This window comes from Coregonus lavaretus, assembly GCF_964263955.1.
Source record: "Coregonus lavaretus genome assembly, contig: HAP1_SCAFFOLD_2384, whole genome shotgun sequence".
In the NCBI taxonomy this organism is placed as follows: Eukaryota; Metazoa; Chordata; class Actinopteri; order Salmoniformes; family Salmonidae; genus Coregonus; species Coregonus lavaretus.
The window spans coordinates 53,065-59,697 of record NW_028166244.1 but is presented as its reverse complement, the minus strand read 5'-3'; positions in this window follow the sequence as shown (position 1 = coordinate 59,697).

Genomic DNA, 6,633 nt, shown 5'->3' with positions numbered 1-6,633 from the left:
ATCCACTATCAGGGCCCAGACTGTTCCACTATCAGGGCCCAGACTGTTCCACTATCAGGGCCCAGACTGTTCCGCTATCAGGGCCCAGACTGTTCCATTATCAGGGCCCAGAGTGTACCACTAACAGGGCCCAGACTGCTCCACTATCAGGGCCCAGAATGCACCATTATCAGGGCCCAGACTGATCCACTATCAGGGCCCAGACTGTTCCACTATTAGGGCCCAGACTGTTCCACTATCAGGGACCAGACTGTACCACTAACAGGGCCCAGACTGTTCCACTATCAGAGCCCAGACTGTTCCACTAACAGGACCCAGACTGTTCCACTATCAGGGCCCAGACTGTACCACTAACAGGGCACAGACTGTTTCACTATCAGGGCCCAGACTGTTCCACTATCAGTGCCCAGAATGTTCAAACATCAGGGCCCAGAATGTACCAATAACAGGGCCCAGACTGTACCACTAACAGGGCCCAGACTGTTCCACTATCAGGGCCCAGGCTGTTCCACTAGCAGGGCCCAGACTGTTCCACTATCAGGGCCCAGACTGCTCCACTATCAGGGCCCAGACTGTTCCACTAACAGGGCCAAGACTGTTAATAATAATAATAATAATAATAATAATAATAATAATAATAATAATAATAATAATAATAATAATAATAATAATAATAAAAATAATAATAATAATAATAATAATAATAATAAATAATAAATAACAGGGCCCAGACTGTTCCGCTAGCAGGGCCCAGACTGTTCCACTAGCAGGGCCAGACTGTTCCACTAACAGGGCCCAGACTGTTCCACTAACAGGGCCCAGACTGCACCACTATCAGGGCCCAGACTGCACCACTATCAGGGCCCATACTGTTCCACTATCAGGGCCCATACTGCTCCACTATTAGGGCCCAGACTGTTCCACTAGCAGGGCCCAGACTGTTCCACTAACAGGGCCCAGACTGTTCCACTAACAGGGCCCAGACTGTTCCACTATCAGGGCCCAGACTGCACCACTATCAGGGCCCAGACTGTTCCACTAACAGGGCCCAGACTGTTCCACTATCAGGGCCCAGACTGTTCCACTAGCAGAGCCCAGACTGTTCCACTATCAGGGCCCAGACAGTTCCACTATCAGGGTCCAGACTCTTCCACTATCAGGGCCAGACTGCACCACTATCAGGGCCCAGACTGTTCCACTATCAGGGCCCAAACTGTTCCACCATCAGGGCCAGATGTTCCACTATCAGGGACCAGACTGTACCACTAACAGGGCCCAGACTGTTCCACTATCAGGGCCCAGACTGTTCCACTAACAGGACCCAGACTGTTCCACTATCAGGGCCCAGACTGTACCACTAACAGGGCCCAGACTGTTTCACTATCAGGGCCCAGACTGTTCCACTATCAGTGCCCAGACTGTTCCACTATCAGGGCCCAGAATGTACCACTAACAGGGCCCAGACTGTACCACTAACAGGGCCCATACTCTTCCACTATCAGGGCCCAGACTGTTCAACGAGCATGGCCAAGAATGTTCCACTATCAGGGCCCAGACTGTTCCACTAACAGGGCCCAGACTATACCACTAACAGGGCCCAGACTGTACCACTATCAGGGCCCAGACTGTTCCACTAGTAGAGCCCAGACTGTTCCACTATCAGGGCCCAGACTGTTCCACTAGTAGGGCCCAGACTGTTCCACTATCAGGGCCCAGACTGCTCCACTATCAGGGCCCAGACTGTTCCACTAGCAGGGCCCAGACTGTTCCACTATCAGGTCCCAGACTGCTCCACTATCAGGGCCCAGACTGTTCCACTATCAGGGCCCAGACTGCTCCACTAGTAGGGCTCAGACTGCACCACTAGCAGGGCCCAGACTGTTCCACAAAGCAGGGCCCAGACTGCACCACTAACAGGCTAGACTGCTCCACTATCAGGGCCCAGACTGCTCCACTATCAGGGCCCAGACTGCTCCACTAACAGGGCCCAGACCGCTTTACTAACAGGGCCCAGACTGGTCCATTAACAGGGCCCAGTCTGCTCCACTAGTAGGGCCCAGACTGCTCCACTCAGGGCCCAGACTGCTCCACTAACAGGGCCCAGACTGCTCCACAAGCAGGGCCCAGGGCCCAGACTGCTCCACTAACAGGGCCCAGACTGCTCCACTAACAGGGCCCAGTCTGCTTCACTAGCTCTCCTCTGGGAAACAGGGCCCAGCCTGCACCTCATGGCATTGCAGTATTACAATACTGTGTGTGTGTGTGTGTGTGTGTGTGTGTGTGTGTGTGTGTGTGTGTGTGTGTGTGTGTGTGTGTGTGTGTGTGACATACATTTTCAGCTCTAGTCATTGATTTCCGATGGACTATGATATGAACACAGAAGATGTTGGCAGTGGGCTGTGTTTGAGACACCACTCCTATTACACTGAATCCATAAGGAATGATTAATACCAGTGGTTTGTGGAGACCCCCATTAACGTAATGATAAATAGTGCAAAGGGTTGCTAAATAGGCACCGCTGCTTGAAAACAGATTTGGTGAGATTCAGTTCACGTTTGATCGTGTCAATGAATATGTCGCATCTGGTGTTTGACCGTCCCTTAACGCATGTGTTACAAGACTTTGTGTCAGGACTAATATATTGGACTATCTCATTTGCAGGCAGCGACCCCTGTCTTGAGTGCATTGTTGTGGAATATGTCTAGCCAGAGAGAGAGAACGAGGCATAGCCATTTTTGTCCACAGTGACTGACTAGAAGGCAGCCATTTTGCCTGTGTGTTCGTTCCTGAGAGTGATTGGCCAGACGAAAGCCCAGTAATTCACTGTGTGTCAGTCACCAAGGAGCTGGTGTCATCACTGTGAAGAGACAACACACTGAGACAAGTTCAATTAAAGCCTAAACACTGATGGGCTCCTGGAGGAGACTCCACATCACAATTACACACACACACAGAGAGAGAGAGAGAGAGAGAGAGAGAGAGAGAGAGAGAGAGAGAGAGAGAGAGAGAGAGAGAGAGGAGAGAGAGAGAGAGAGAGAGAGAGAGAGAGAGACAGAGAGAGACAGAGAGAGAGAGAGAGAGAGAGACAGAGAGACAGAGAGAGAGAGACAGAGAGAGAGAGAGAGAGAGAGAGCCTGCAAAAACATCCTCAGTGTACAACGTAAAGCACCAATAATGCATGCAGAGCAGAGAGAGAGAGAGAGAGAGAGAGAGAGAGAGAGAGAGAGAGAGAGAGAGAGAATTACACTCAAGTTGTCATTTAAAACGGTGCTTACTTTAGGGACTCCATCTCAACACTCCCCTGAAGGACAACGTGACTACTAGATTTTCTTACAGTCCTGTCTTTGCCCAACATGAATATTCATGAGGCGGGAGGGGGGTCGCTAGGACGGCCCGCATTAATTCCATAATGACAGAATCGATCGGGAGAGGCACTTAACGCTACATTACGGATGCCAGGCACATACAGGTTGGACATTTTTATCAAAGCACCGTTATACATCATGGCATGGAGTCAGCGCCGCCACCCTGGTGTCATGCGTGTGAGCTGAGAGAGTGGGTGATTACAAGTCACTATCAATAAATAACATATCATTCGGCTAACGTTCACAGTACTGCTAATCTCATTTGAGCATACTGGAGAGCATTGATTTCCACTGATAAGGACTGACATTACTTACTAAATGCCCGGTGGCGAAAGGTTACCAACTGGAAATGTGCCCTTTGGTTACTCGTCATTTCTCTGAGCCACGGCTCTCCCTTACAAAGACAATCAACGGCTTTATTTGAACCGGATGGATATTCCTGCTTTCTCTTCGTCAGAGAACGAATAAGGCACATAGAATAGGATAAGGATAGAGAGAGACAGAGACAGAGACAGAGACAGAGACAGAGACAGAGAGAGAGAGAGAGAGAGAGAGAGAGAGAGAGAGAGAGAGAGAGAGAGAGAGAGAGAGAGAGAGAGAGAGACAGAGAGAGACAGAGAGAGAGAGAGAGACAGAGAGAGACAGAGAGAGAGAGAGAGAGAGAGAGACAGAGAGACAGAGAGAGAGAGACAGAGAGAGAGAGAGAGAGAGAGAGAGCCTGCAAAAACATCCTCAGTGTACAACGTAAAGCACCAAATAATGCATGCAGAGCAGAATTAGGCCGATACCCGCTAATTATTAAAATCCAGAAAAGAGCCGTTAAATTCTACATCCACCTAAAAGGAAGCGATTCCCAAACCTTCCATAACAAAGCCAACGCCTACAGAGAGATGAACTTGGAGAAGAGTCCCCTAAGCAAGCTGGTCCCAGGGCTCTGTTCTCAAACACACACAGACTCCAGAGAGCCCCAGGACAACAACACAATTAGACCCAACCAAATCAGAAGAAAACAAAAAGATAATTACTTGACACATTGGAAAGAATCAACAAAAAAACTGAGCAAACTAGCATGTATTTGGTCCTAAACACAGAATACACAGTGGCAGAATACCTGACCACTGTGACTGACCCAAATTTAAGGAAAGCCTTGACTATGTACAGACTCAGTGAGCATAGCCTTGCTATTGAGAAAGGCCGCCGTAGGCAGACCTGGCTCTCAACAGAAGACAGGCTATGTGCACACTGCCCACAAAAAGAGGTGGAAACTGAGTTGCACTTCCTAACCTCCTGCCAAATGTATGACCATATTAGAGACACATACTTCCCTCAGATTACACAGACCCACAAATAATTTGAAAACAAATCAAATTTGGATAAACTCCCTGATCTACTGGGTGAAAAACCACAGTGTGCAATCACAGCAGCAAGATTTGTGACCTGTTACCACAAGAAAAGGGCAATCAGTGAAGAACGAACACCATTGTAAATACAACACATATTTATGTTGATTTATTTTCTCTTTTGTACTTTAACTATTTGCACATCATTACAACACTGTATATATACATAATATTACATTTGAAATGTCTTTATTCTTTTGGAACTTTTGTGAGTTTAATATTTACTGTTCATTTTTATTGTTTATTTCACTTTTGTTTATTATCTATTTCACTTGCTTTGGCAATGTTAACATATGTTTCCCATGCCAATAAAGCCCCTTAAATTGAATTGAGAGAGACAGAGACAGAGAGAGAGAGAGAGAGAGTGAGAGAGAAAGAGAAAGAGAGAGAGAGAGAGAGAGCAAGAGAGAGAGAGAGAGAGAGAGTGAGAGAGACAGAGAGAGAGAAATGCTCTCTCTCTCTCTTTGTCTCTCTCTCTCTCTCTCTCTCTCTCTCTCTATGAAAACCTGCCTAGTGAGTGAGTGAGTGAGTGAGTGAGTGAGTGAGTGAGTGAGTGAGTGAGTGAGTGTAATTGAATCCTGTTTATTAAATCCCAGCTCTAAAATCTGGTTAGTCTAATCTGGACTTGTCCAATGGGACTGAGATTACCACGCTCCTACTATCGGCAACCCCATTTCCTTCCCTCTCTTTCTGATTTGCTGAATCAAATCCATCGCTAGAGAGGAAGGCCAACCTAATGAACTTTGTCAAACCAGAGATATGTTAATCAGACACAGACGTGGTACACACACTACTGTCCTCCACATCCCACCATATTCCCCGAGACACTACCTGGAACCCTGAGTGTCCACATGTACCAACATGATAAGACAGGATTTTGCCTCCCTGCTCTCCAAATCAACACTACTGAAAATGTCACATGATAAATGCGTTTCATTTGCCATTCCAATTTGTTCCAAGAACGTGATTTCAGTTTATTTTCAATATATTTCTGATCAAACGTGTAAACTGAAAATGCATTTCAAATATTTGCTGAAGCACAGACTTGGTGAGCCTTACAGTGATGTAGTATGTGGGTGTGATTACAGTGATTCAGTATGTGGGTGTGATTATAGTGATGCAGTATGTGGGTGTGATTACAGTGATGTAGTATGTGGGTGTGATTACAGTGATGCAGTATGTGGGTGTGATTACAGTGATGTAGTATGTGGGTGTGATTACAGTGATGTAGTATGTGGGTGTGATTACAGTGATGTAGTATGTGGGTGTGATTACAGTGATGTAGTATGTGGGTGTGATTACAGTGATGTAGTATGTGGGTGTGATTACAGTGATGTAGTATGTGGGTGTGATTACAGTGATGTAGTATGTGGGTGTGATTACAGTGATGCAGTATGTGGGTGTGATTACAGTGATGCAGTATATGGGTGTGATTAAAGTGATGCAGTATGTGGGTGTGATTACAGTGATGCAGTATGTGGGTGTGATTACAGTGATGCAGTATGTGGGTGTGATTACAGTGATGCAGTATGTGGTTGTGATTACAGTGATGCAGTGTGTGGGTGCGGTTACAGTGATGCAGTATGTGGGTGTGATTGACCAAATTCTGATACTTAAAAATGTGTATAAATCAAATGTATCATATTAATATTGTGTTGCTATGATAAATGTAATGTATACACATTTTCAAGAAAGACACATACACACTTGTATCAGAATTTGGAGGTGGTGGAAAAAGTACCCAATTGTCATACTTGAGTAAAAGTAAAGATTTCTTAATAGAAAACTACTCAAGTAAATGTGAAAGTCACGCAGTAAAATACTACTTGTGTAAAAGACTAAACGTATTTGGTTTTAAATATGTATAC